The sequence below is a fragment of the Lissotriton vulgaris genome, chromosome 1_1, assembly GCF_964263255.1.
Source record: "Lissotriton vulgaris chromosome 1_1, aLisVul1.2, whole genome shotgun sequence".
NCBI classification, from domain to species: domain Eukaryota; kingdom Metazoa; phylum Chordata; class Amphibia; order Caudata; family Salamandridae; genus Lissotriton; species Lissotriton vulgaris.
The window spans coordinates 2,102,878,593-2,102,892,619 of record NC_141685.1 but is presented as its reverse complement, the minus strand read 5'-3'; the positions used below and the strand labels follow the sequence as shown (position 1 = coordinate 2,102,892,619).

At 45.2% G+C, this 14,027-nt stretch overlaps 1 protein-coding gene across 1 annotated transcript in view; it reads right to left on the bottom strand.

Annotated features, from left to right (window-relative positions):
* Positions 1–14,027, bottom strand: part of RMND1 (required for meiotic nuclear division 1 homolog) — a 372,302-nt gene that overhangs the window by 200,995 nt on the left and 157,280 nt on the right. The window lies entirely within an intron of this gene.

Sequence of the window (14,027 nt, the reverse complement as noted above, 5' to 3'; positions counted from 1 at the left end):
CCTCTAAATCAATCGGACTCTCCTCCTAGAGGAGAGTCCGATTGATTCCCCGAAGGGGAAACTCTGGAGCAGCACCACTCTAGCTGGATTATTAGAAATGAATGACGCAGACCTGATACAGACTAGAAGGGAATCGACACGAATATAGCATTTCGCCAATATCACCACGCATAAAAGCACGAAACAGAGATTATTAGCCTTGAGAAAGTCGCGGAACCACTATCTGTAGCGACGAAACGCGTTGGCTGTTTGCTATTTGGAAGAAATCAGAATTAAAACAAGACAAGAACTTGACTTGAAAATTGGAACGGTTGACTCACATGTTCTTTGCCTAGGATATGTGTGTTGTTCTGAATAAGTGGAACTAATTTGATGAACATACGTGTGCTTGGAAGTTACAAGCAAAAAATAACACTGAATCAATAAGAACTTACTACCTAATAAACAACTCATGGAATTCTAAATATAAGTCCAATACTGTACATACGCAAAATAAAATACTCAACTTACCCAAGAAAAATGAAATAAAAAGACAACGGAAGTAAAACACTCATGTGATTAAAAATAGAAGACCAATACTGTACATATGCTAACTAAAATAATAACCCAAAAAGTGAAAAATACATAACGAACAATATAAGCGTGGCAATACATTAATACATTAAATGAATAATACATAACACGTCATAAAAAAAGGGAAATACAATTTATAATCACAAAGTACATAAGCAAAAGCAAAAAAATTCTGAAATTTACACAATAACAGTCACATTAAATAAATAAATTGCTATAAATTAAATAACAATACATTAAAACATTGCACATCCACAATTTATAAAGTTCCATAACTATATAACTATATACTAAGTACATACGCTAAACCAAAAAAAGTCGCGATACACAAAAGTCGAAAATTATTATTAAACAGTGATAAAAATGAACAACAATATCAAACAAATCGATAATACATTCACATAATAGAGTATATAGTATTAAATTTTAAACGTACCTGTCAAACGACGCAGGAACAAGACCGGAAGAGCAACACAGCTTTCCCACGCGAAGGTTGATGAAGATCTGGGAAATTCCCAGTTGACGCACATCAAACGCAACGCTACGTCACTAAACGTAGCGCTGCGATTGGCTACAAATTACGTCATAGGTAAAACAAATTGAAAGTTGACAAAACACTAGAACGCTAAACACAACAACGTAACTAACGTAAAGGAAAAAAATAGCGTCCGCCATTTAAAAAAAAAAAACTTTATGAACAAAGTTACAACACAATACATTAACACACATACCAAATACATACAAATAACAAGAAATACACATACATGTTCAAATAAAAAACAAACATGCAACACACTCACACAACATCACATCTGAAAAAAACCAAAAAAAAACACACACTAAGCTTAACGCCACAACATACAATACACTAATAACACTCATCAACACTACAACAGTAATACACACCATCACAGCAACACACCAGCTCAACTCTGCAACACCAAAGCAACACTCAGCACCACCACATCAACACTCAGCACCACCACAGGACCATTCACAACCAAAACAGCATTACTCAGCATCAACACAGCATAAGTCAACACAACAACAGTAACACTCCGCTCCACCACAGCAACACTCAGCAAAACACCTGCATCAATAAACACCACACCAGGATCACTGTACAACACCACAGCAATACTCAGCCCCAGTCCTGTATCACTCAGCAACACACCAGCATTACTTAGCGCAACACCAGCAACACTCAGCACCACCACAACATCACTCAGCACCACACAAAAAAAAACTCCAGCATCAATCAGCAACACACCAGGAACGCTCAGCAACACAACATTATCACTCAGCAGCACAACATTAACACTTAGCACAACAACAGCCTCACCACACCACCACAACACCACTCAGCAAACCCACAGCATCACTCTGCACCACAAAAAAACACAACAGCACCAATAAAAAGAAATAAAGCAACACTATGCACCACCACAGCATTACTCAACACCGCCACTGCATTACTCAGCACCACCGCAGCAAAAATCAACACGAAAAATACACCACTCAGCTACACCACAGCATCCACTCAACACCACACCAGCATCAATAAGGGACACCCCAGCATCACTCTACACCACCAGAGCACCACTCAGCAACAGCACAGCAGCAATAAGCACACCACAGCAACACTCAGCACCACCACAGCACCACTCAGCACCAACATAGCATTACTCAGCATCAACACAGCATAAGTCAGCACAACAACAGCAACACTCAGCTGCACCACAGCAACACTCTGCAAAAAAGCAGCATCAATAAACACCACAGCAGCATCACTGTACAACAACACAGCAACACTCAGCATCACTCAGCAACACACCAGCATTACTTAGCGCAACACCAGCAACACTGAGCCCCACCACAACATCACTCAGCACCACACCAAAAAAAATCAACTCCAGCATCAAGCTGCAACACACCAGGAACGCTCAGCAACACCACATTATCACTCAGCAGCAGAACATTAACACTCAGAGCAACAACAGCATCTCAACACCACCACTCAACGGGAAACATCCTTTACAACGCAACTTTTACCACGCAGTGCTTTTACATCGCAACTTTTACAACGCAAACCATTACAACGCATTGCGCTGGGGGGGGGCGCTCTAGGATAGGGAATAGATTTAATTTACTATCCAACACCTTCCCTAGTGTCCACGGGGACTGGAGTTGGAATAGTAAATTAAAATATTCACTATCCAGCACCACTACACACCACGACAGCAACAATCAACAACTACTATACCACTTTAATACAAAAATCAAATAAAAAAAATAAAATTAAAATAACTACAACATTTTTTTACAAACGTTTGATCTAGTACCATTAAAACTTACAACTAACATTAGGTCACTATTCACTATTTATAAAAAAATTTAAAACACTGTGATTTGTCAGATCAATACATGTAAGACAGGGGAAAACTAAACATGTACCTTTACTAATGCTATAGATGTAACATTTCCTAAATTTATAACTATTGGCATTTCAAATAACAAAATTAATACTTTTATAATTTGCAAAACAAACAAAAATTAAAAAATATTTACATTTACCACACCAAAAGCTCAAACTTTTCTATTGCGAGACCTATTGCATTTTCAATGCTTGTTTTACGGAGAGGTGGTGGTTTGGGTGCGGAGGGAAGAGTGGCAGCCCCTGTATTGCAGTGCTGAACCACGCGAACAAAAACTCAGCCCGCGCAGCCCGCCCGGCCACGCATTTATGGAGAGGTGCCCTGAGGAAGACCGGTCCCCTAGAGGGGTTTGGAGTGCTGGAGCTTGCGAGCTTCAAGGGACAAGACACGATCCCAGTGAGGGTGTAGGCACACGGAGCGGCACGGATGACCCAAGACACCCGGAGCGTGAATGCTGGGTGAATTATAGAGTCACTGAAATTGAAAAAAGGCTTACAACGACTGTGGCATCTTGCCCATTGGCAATATTCAGAGAAGCAGGAAAAGGTCCCTCGATCAAAACATAGAGCACAAACCGACATCGCCGATTCCCGCCTTTCAAACAGCTGTCGCCCTCCAGTGCACCAATGGCCTCTGCCAGGACTAAGAAAGACAGGTCCGTTAAAGATATGCTGCTGAAGCAACCTACTGCATCCTCCACAGTGAGAGCACCAGAGGAAGACGAGGAACTCAATTAAGACCTGGAAGCTCAGGACGCCCCTGCAACTCAGGCCTTCATGTCCAAACTTTTCTCATCCCTCCGGGAGGATCTGCTCACCATGCACAATCGGTTATCGGCGGACCTCAAGGATGTTAGAAAGGACCTGGATGAGGTGGGTGACAGCGTCGCATCCCTGTAAGAGAATGAAACTAGTAGGGACGAAGAGCTGGAAATGATGCAGCAAGAGATGGTGAGACTAAGCGACCAGCACGTTAAATTGCAAGCGACAGCAGAGGATTTGAAAAATCATTTGCGCCGCAACAATGTGCGCATCATGGGGCCCCTTCCAGAGCAGAAGGTGATGACATCCGCAAATATGTTCTGGCTCTTTTCAAACAAGTCTTGGACAACAAATGTCCTTCTGAAATCCAGACGGACAGAGTACACCAAGCGGGACTGCCCAAAGGCGGCAAAGCTTCCCCACCGGATATCATTGTATCTGTACACAATTTCCAACTCAAAGAGCTCATCCTCCTTCAAGCCCGGAAGGCTTATCAGATCCAGTTCAGGGGCCACACGCTGACTTTCTTCCAGGACCTCTTCCTGACTACACTCGCCAAAAGAAGGGATTTCCGAGCTGTCCCCACACACTTAAGAGAAAGGGGGATAACGTACTCCTGGGGGTCACCCTTTTTGCATCATTTTTCGGCTCGAGAACAAATTATGGCAAATAAAACCTCTGAAAGAAGCTGTTGAAGTGCTGGGACTCCCTGAGGAACCTCCTCAAGCAGAAACTTCCAGGCATAGGAAGACCCTGAATACTCCTGCATCACGATGGCGGTGGGTGGGGGCTCCCCCGCTAGTTCCAAACCTGATTCAGAGACAATCGCCAGCAAAAGGAAAGGCTGTGATCAACGCCCTAGCCAATTCACCTGAATGCACAGTCTCCCCTTGAACTGCTTCTTGGGCATCAGACGGCTGGCTCTCAGATGGCGCCAGGGAACTCCTGACCATCGGACTACTCCTCCCGAACGCCATTCAAGGGAATCCACCTACTCCACAACTGAAGAATCACTCTGAAAGTCCGCCCCTCGCTTCCCGTTCCTTTCTTCTGAAAACCTGTTGTCTCCTGTTGAGATGAGACTGATTCTTCTTTGCTCTTATGGGGAGAGAATGTTTGGGAAAAGTTCAGGATTTTATTATTAGTTTTGTTCACCCGGTCATTACATCCCTTCTCTTCACCGATACCTGACAGACGCTGTCCTAGCTGAGCAGGAGAGCCCATGAATTGGGCGACCTAGGTGTGCCAGTAGATGCATGCACATTGATAGACCCCCCCTATATACCTATCAGATGATGGGTAAAGCTCTAAAAATTGTAAGCCTAGATGTCCGGGGAGTAAATCATCCAGTGAAAAGAACAGCGATTCTGTCCCTTCTGGAAAGCTCCTGAGGGGATATCTGTCTCCTGCAGGAAACTCGCCTTTTGGCAGCGTAATACACACCGCATGCACTCCCTCCAAGTCTGGTTGTCCAATACGGGCCAAAAGACCTATGGGGTTGCAATTCTCTTTAGTGCGAAGTTTAGCGGCAAGCTGCTGGCCACCACTGCAGAATTAAAGGGGAGACTTTTGGCTGTCTGGATCCGGTGGGAGACCTTGCAGTTCACGCTCGCCAACATTTACAACCTGAATACACAACAAGAACAATTAATTTGCAAGACTCTGGATGAGGTTTTGGTGTCCGCTGACGCAGAAATCCTAGTGGCTGGTGACCTTAACCTGGTAATGGACTCAACTTTAGATTGTTCGGGACAACAACACACACATAAGGGACGTGCCGGTTGGGAGTACACGGGAATCTAGAATTAGGGCACGCTCAGCACCCGGATGTCAGGTACTATACATACTACTTGGCAGCACACAAAAGCTATGCACGCAAAGACCACTTCCCAGCCTCACTGGCGTTGGCCTTGACTATAATAGACCACACCATCAAACCTCGCTCTTTGTCAGACCATGCCATGATCACGGTAACACTGCAGACGAAAACACACGCTCCATGCCTGGGGGGTTGGAAACTGAGGGGTACCCTACTACAATCCAAATCGGCAGTAAAGGCAGTCCGCGCCCGTATCACAGACTATTTACAGATCAATGACACAGGAACTACTTCGCGAGCGGCATTGTTGGAAGCATTGAAACTGGTAGTTAGAGGAGAATGTATAGCGCTCTCTACAATGAGAGAATAGAGCACGCAAGGGGAAAAGGCAGAGCATAGAGCAGGAAATGAGAGAGTTGGAGGCGATCCATAAAAGGACTAGGGCACCTAGAGTATGAACGGAATTGGAAAGAAAGACTCCTGTTATCCAGTCTAGACCTTGATAGAGCAGAATATGCACTTTTACGTCTTCAACATAAATGTTTTATCAGCAGCAACAAATGCGGCAAAATGCTGGCGCCAAGGCCATGACGACCAAAATCCGATCCATCAGAACAGCGTTCGGGGCTTCAGTACAGATAGATAAGAAACATAGCAGGAGAATTTCACACCTTCTATCTCGCACTATACGCAGCTGAAGACACACCCAGAGTGTCCCCTCTCTTATTTCTGCGGGACGCCCAAGTCAGTAGGATGATGGAAACCATTGCTGAACAACTGGACCAACCTATCCGTACGGACGAGGTGGTCACAGCCGTTGCACACCTCCAAATGAATAAAGCGCCAGGTCCAGACAGGTTCAGGGCCCAATTTGATAAATTATTCTGCCCAGAACCGGCTCCACTGCTGACCCAAGTCTTTACCTAAATATTCGCTGGCATACTAGCAGCCCGACTTAACCCTGACCAATCAGGATTTATACCCACCCGACAGAGCGGGGACAACAGGATAAAGGTGGTTACACCTTACGGATGTTAGCCACAGATCAGGCAGGGAGGCGGCATTCCTTGCCATCAACGCTGAAAAAGCATTCAATCAAGTGAGGTGGTCCTATCTGTTCGCTATGCTATGCCATTTCGGCTTCAAGGAGGGCTTTATAGACCCCCCAGGATATAGCGGCATGGATTAGCAAATTTAGCGGCACAAAAATGGAGATTTAGCGGCACAAATATGGAAATTTAGGGGCATTTTTGCGGCATTTTATGTGGCCATTTTTCCTACAACAAACACAGATATCTTCGTTTTTTTTAACTATTTAACAACATGAACATGAAGCTATGTATATTTGGTTTATTTTCAATGTAGACACTTTGTTTCCCTCAAGCGTGTGCTTCACAATTATGGGCTGCTGTGCATTCTTTTTATATTTCAGACCCTACCATTAACCCCATTGCCAGCGATCCTCCGTAACCTACAACTCGTCATTAACTGGTTCAGCTGGAAAGGCAAGAATCTGCCTCTTCACCAACAACAACGTATCCGACCCAAACTGGAGGGAGGCAGGGGGCTTCTCCTGATCCCACGGTATTTCCAGGCTAAACAGTTATGCTTTATTATGGAGAACCAAGAACGTGAACTTCCGGGGAAGGTGGGTGGTCTAAAAAAAGGTAAACATTAAAATTGAGCCCGAAAGACATGAGGCCGTCTGGATGATGGTGCACCATGACATGATCCTAGCACTTCCAACAACACAGAGGTTATTATGTGCGCACAGGAGGAATGCTAGGAGTGACTGGAAAGGTTATTCAAGTACCTTATCTTGTTCTGCAGACTCAGAGTGATAACTTTAGCCCGGTGTTTCGGGCCACTTTATATCGTTCAACCTAAGGAAATATTACTGCTTAAGATTTCCAACAACATTTGGCAATATATTCTATATATTTTCTAGAACCATGGACTTTAACAAGCCTTTATTCAGGGGCACTGGGATACGCGATTCTAAGGCTGCTGAGTATTCCACGTAATTATGGATTTGTAGCACTTACCACAAAATCCAGAGTTGCATTGTTAATAATGAGGCAAATGCAAGGACAGTGCCAATTTGTGTATAGTTGACAAAGTAATGAAGTACTACTGTGACCAAATTTGCTGCATTCATGCATGTAATTTACCTATTTGTGCCCCATAATTTAGTCAAACGTCGCTGCATAATATGGTGCTCACTAGCTCAATTACCGAGAAGTCATACAGTAAGAGAAAGTACATGTTCCAACTTGCGCTCCATTGGGAAGACAGCGATGTTGGATACCTTTGCATACAGAGTATGCTACACTGTATCCTCGAGACTCTGCACCCAGCATCGTCATGTGCTTCACAAGTGAAATAAACGACATGATCATTTAGAATAGTTGGTAACGAGCGGACGGTCATAGGCACTTCACCAACATCAGGAAGTCTCTGGCTTCATTTATTTTACAGTTACATTCATGCTGGAGACCTGAAAAACATTGAAAACCTGTATGATCTCTGCCTGTGAAAACACAGCAAGTCACTGCCAAATGTAGGAAAATTGTAAAGCATGAACGGTCCGAAATTGGATAAACTTGAATTTGTACATTTAACGTGACCCAACTTGGATGCAGTGGTGCACACCTCACTCATATGAAATGTTTCAGAGAAGTAAATCAAACTTGGTTGAAATTAAAGCCAAGCAAGCGGTTACTGCTGTAGAAATTGCTCACCTCATCAACTGAGTGGATTATACTCAAAAACAAACTGGAACACTGACAAAAGGGAACGTAAAAACAAAACAAGAGCTAGAGCAGTAAAAGTAAACTCAAAGAACATCGAAAAATGAACAAAAGGATACAATTAGAACTAGGCCACGTTTTGTAAATGACAGACTACTGGAGGGCATTAATAATAATAACAATACTATACACCTATTTGGCCACGTGAAGGTGCAGAGTCTTGTAAAATGGAAGAGTTTCCGGATAAATGACTACCTATCAGCTACCCGACAACAGAAATGCATCGGCACATTACTTTATCAAAATGTTTGCAGCACAGATTGCAGGGCCGCCGACTTTGCCAGTGAGCTAGCATGGCAGTGACGACGGATAATAAGCAAAGACTACTTAAACAGCATTAAAGATGACATGATTAATTGATCGCCTTGACATTTCTTCTGAAGCGGCTGAAAAGAAGGTATTAAGATGATGCTCTGAAATAGAATTATCTAAACTTTAAACGTGCTTCGATGTTCCAGATATGTTTTTACGAGATAAACTAATAAATATCCCCCAACAGCGTTGTTAAAACAAATGGCCATAAAGAAATGCAATATGCAGACCCTCTATGATATAGCGGCTTTTGTAAAAATGCTGCACGATTTCTACAAAAGTGCCGATTTCGCAGGCACTTTTGTAAAAATCGCGGCATTTTTACAAAAGTGCCAATTTCGCGGCAAATCGCGATATCCTGGAGGGTCTGTCAAATGGATCTCCTGTATTTATAGCGCCCCCAGAGCTTTTGTGAGGTTGAATGAGGAGTCGTCTACCTGGCTCCCCATAGCCAGAGGCACCCGACAGGGATGTACGTTGTACCGACTTCTTTTTGCGCTCTATATGGAGCCTTTTGCGCAGAAGGTGCAGGACAACCCTCAGATTAGTGGTATTCAATTCGGAGCGGACACATACCACCAGTTTATACGTGGACGATGTGATCCTTTCGCTGACACAGCGACAAACCTAATTACCGGCTCTGCTTATGAAAATGGACCACTTTGGTGAGGTTTCGGGATTCAAAGTCAATCTGGGTAAATCCCAGATCTTAAACCTCTCAGTGGTCCCCACCCTGAGAGAACCCCTTGAGAGAATGTTTCCACTTACCTGGACAGAAAAGTCTATCACTTACCTGGGTATCTCACTTGCCAACACCGTTCCCAAGACTTTGCAGCTGAATTACACAGCTCTTGTGGCGCAAACTTTGCAGGCCTCTCCTGGTTTGGTAGAGTGGCCGTAGTTAAGATGACAATCTTGCTGCGCATTCTGTCCATCTTCCAAACCATCCCTGCGGCGCCCCCCTAAAGTTATCTGCTCGCTGCAGCTAGCCATCATCAATTTTTGTATGGGGCAGTAAGAAAGCGCGTCTATCCAGTGCCCAGCTGAAACAACACAAACGGGATGGCGGAGTGGGTCTCTCTCTGATCCATAGATACCTTCAAGCATCTCACCTTAGGTACATACTCGAATGGAATCAACCCCTTTCCGAAAGGTATTGGACATTCATGGACCAGACAGTAGCAGGGGTCCAACATCTGGAGGGAAATCTGGATTCCTCGTAAGCAAGAAGCTTGGCGGCTATACTCCTCCCCAGTGACATCCCACACAAGGAACATTTGGGACACCGTAGCGAGGGCCAAGTCCCTGACCACATTTGCCTCAACAAAGACCCCAATCACTGGGAACCCGTACTTTCCGCTGGGCCGCAACTCAGTGGTTTTTGATAAGTGGCAAGAGCTGTGCTGTAAACGTGTCGGTTCGCTCTTTGATCCGAAAGGTATCATCCCCTTTGACCATTGAAACAAGACTATGGGCTCCCCCAGGCAGACGCCTTGCCCTAGTGGCAGCTGTATCACTGTTTTACCGCTGGTTTACCAAGAAGCGGCATCGCGAAAGCAGACGTTCTTTGAAAAATGTCTGGTATGTAAATCATTTACAACAAGGGGTGGTGAGGGACAGAGTCTCTGAATTAAACAGAATACTCTCACCCAGTCAAGAGATCAGGGCTAGATCCAACACCGTTTTTTAGCTCACTGCACCATCCCAGTTTCAGAACCTGGCTGTATGCAAATTAGTCTGTTCCTGTCCCAGTGCATGATGGGAACAGGGCAAACCAAACTACAAAAGCCAATTCTTACACTGGGAAGGAAACAAGCTACCGGGGACCGGTTTCTGGCATTTCAGCCGTCTTCGGCCCGGCTTGCTTGAATCCTGATGGTGCAATGAGCAAGGGACTCACATCTGAGTATACCCTTCCACGCTTAGGGTGGACAAAAATATTTACAACAAGGGGTGGTGAGGGACAGAGTCTCTGAATTAAACAGAATACTCTCACCCAGTCAAGAGATCAGGGCTAGATCCAACACCGTTTTTTAGCTCACTGCACCATCCCAGTTTCAGAACCTGGCTGTATGCAAATTAGTCTGTTCCTGTCCCAGTGCATGATGGGAACAGGGCAAACCAAACTACAAAAGCCAATTCTTACACTGGGAAGGAAACAAGCTACCGTTCCCATGATGCACTGGGCCAGGGACAGACTGATTTGCATATAGCCAGGTTCTGAGCTGGGATGGGCAGTGAGATAAATAACGGTGATGGATCAAGCCCCGATCTTTGGACTGGGTAAGAGTGGTCTGTTTAACTCAGACACTCTGTTCATCACCACCCCCTTTTCTAAATTGGTATGTAAATCAGACGATGAACACCTTATTTCGGAACTCTACTCGACGTTAACAAAATGGGCTGGAGGAGGACGAACTAAATGCCAGCAGCGGTGGGAAGAGACAAGGATGGGAGAATATCCACTATAGAGCCACCCAAAGAGAGCACTGCACGGCACGAGCAGAATCCACATACAAAGTACTCTCATATTTGTATCTCACCCCAGCGTGCATACACAGTTGGGATAAGAACAGGTCTGAGAAATGCTGGCGATGCTACGGCCAGACAGGTTCACACGTCCATTTGCTGGCATTACCCTTAGCTGGAATGCTTTTGGGCGATGGTGCTGGTCGATATCGACAGAACCTTCAACATCACTGTACAATGCTTTCCAGGTTACACAAGTTTAGGATTGTCTAATCCACTTACATTTTCTCTACGCTCCTTGAGAGGGCGCCAAATCGCCCTCGCTCTACTAGCGACGCACAGGTACTTTTAGCTAGATGGGGAACAGCGAATGTCCTGGACCATACACACTGGCTACATAAACTATGGCTAACCTTAGCGATGGAGCGCCTTTCTCTGGTGGCGGACCACAAGGAGGAAGCCTCTAGTGAGTTGTGGGCCCCATTAATCCAGATACTCTCAGTTGAATTACGGGAGGTCACCTGTCCTCAATATCTAAAGATTTTGAGACTTATCTCAAACTAATTGGGCCTACTGATTCGCTATCCAGCAGTTTGCTTAGGCAGCATGCCCCTTGGACTGCAGGTAGAAGATAAACTTAATAAAGGAATAGCGCTTCACTGCTGTGTAGAGGGTAGGTGAGGGGAAGGCGGAGGGAGGGTGTTCTTTCCTTTTTCCTTTACTTTCCCTGTTCTTCTTCCCCACCTGATAAGGGGGTGTAACCGGGGGAGTCAGTCGCCCCGACGAATAACAACCCCCGGACCTCTGATAGGGGATACCAACCATGACTCACGCCTCTTGTCTCCACAGTCACCCGAGCAGCAGCAGGAGTGGTGGCAGCCCGACCTGCCGTGGCCAGAATCTGAGGACGACGAAGAGAGCGGTTCCTTTAACTGGACGGCGGCGGGAGAGTGGGCGGAGCCTGTCACCCCGTCAAAAGCCGAGGAGAACGTGGATCAGGTGTGCTTGTTCACCGGAGGACGAGAGACTCGAGGAGACGGCGTGTTGCCAGAGAAAGGAGCGGAGAGAGCAGAGGAGCGAACCGAAAGAACATCAACGGGACTCAGGATCGAAGGAGAGGAGCCCTCGGCACTACGAGAGCCAGGAGGCCAACGATATCACGAGCCGCCCAGCCGCACGCAAGGAGGAGGCGTGTGGCTCCGCAAGGTACGTGGCCGTATAGCGGGTTGGGTGAGAGGCAAGGGAGGGTCTGTGACGTGACCGCTGCCCGGGGTTGTACTGCCGGTGTTCCTGATCCCACACTGCATTGTCCTTCACTTCACTCACCCTAGTTGACATGTTGTCACCACAGGTGGGTCCCTCACTCCCTTCACCTGCACTACGTATTCTGGACGGTTGAACTGATACTTGTCCTCTCCTTTTTCTCCCCGCCTCGAGCGTGCTGTGGGCACCACGGAGCCGCAGGAGACGAAACACCAGAGAAGCCCTGCCAGAATCCCCAAGGCCGAAGACGCTGTGAGAAGACGGCGAACGAACCAAAGTCGTTCCCCGAGAAGAGTATCTTCTCGTCCTACTTGCACCGACTATCTGTTGTCAAAAATAAAACATCCGTTAACCAAGACCCGACTCTTGCCCCTTCCTACCGCTATCGTTACAGGGGTTTTTCCTGAGTTTGCTTCTCTTGTTTGTTATTTTGGTCTTAAGTGAACTCTGATCGCTGCCTGCCCACTGGGCTGTAGGCATTAAAGTTGTGTACTCCAGTCAAAGTTAATATGAAGCCGGCCTCAGGGTTGGATGCATGATGCTGTGTTAATTTCTTGGACCTTTCAATAAAATTAATGGTTCCATAAAATGTAAAATAGCTTTGCTTATTGTTACCATTTTGTGCTCTACATAGCTTAAAATTAAACCCTTTTGTGGTCTCTTACCAAAAAGAGCCCGATTTCTGTGCTTTTGTTCATAATCAATAAAACAGTATTTATTTATTTATTTATTTATTTAACAGGTTTTATATAGCGCTGGCTAGACCCAGAGGTATCAGAGCGCTTTACAGGAGCTTGAAGATGCATGAGAATATAACTAGTTCAGAGCAATATCAGAACAGAAACCATTTGAGTCAACAAAGATTAAAACTGGGAATATAAGCTTGCATATGATGTGTAAACTTGTTTATTCATAACATAGTTTATATAGGGAGGGATGGGGAGAGAACAGAAAAGGGAAGGGTAAAAAGTAAAGGAGGTGGGAGAAAGAGTAAGGGGGAAGGTCAGGGAGGGAAGGTAGGGGGTATTGTGGAGGGAGGTTGGGAGGGAGGGATATTGAGGGAATGGGAGATAACAAGGGGTACAAGGGGAGCATCTGGTAGGGGAAACTGGGAGAGTGATAATGGAGAAGCAGAGGAATTAAGGGCCCCAATATTTGTTGAGGGGGTGCAGTTTGAGGTCCTTATCCAGCTACACACACACACACACACACGGACATACACACACACACAACCCCGTAACATATTTGTTGTTGGAAAATATATTATTCAAGTGCGGTTTGGAGTTGTTGACTGTCACATGCTGGCACCCTTATCGCAAATAATGTCATCTGCAAGAGTCTGATGAAGACTGTATGAAGTTCAATCTCCTTAATGACCCACATGTAAAAAGTTACTAGTTGTAACTTTACAATCATAAATTCGGCTCCATAACCTGAATTCAGAGAGTAAAGACAAGCCAGTCTACACTTTGCAGTAAATTTAAAATGGCAAATGGTGACTAGACTAAAAGTAGTACATTTATTGCAAAGTGTATGAATATGTTTACACATGTAATTTTACTCCCCTGTAAATGTACCTTTGTGT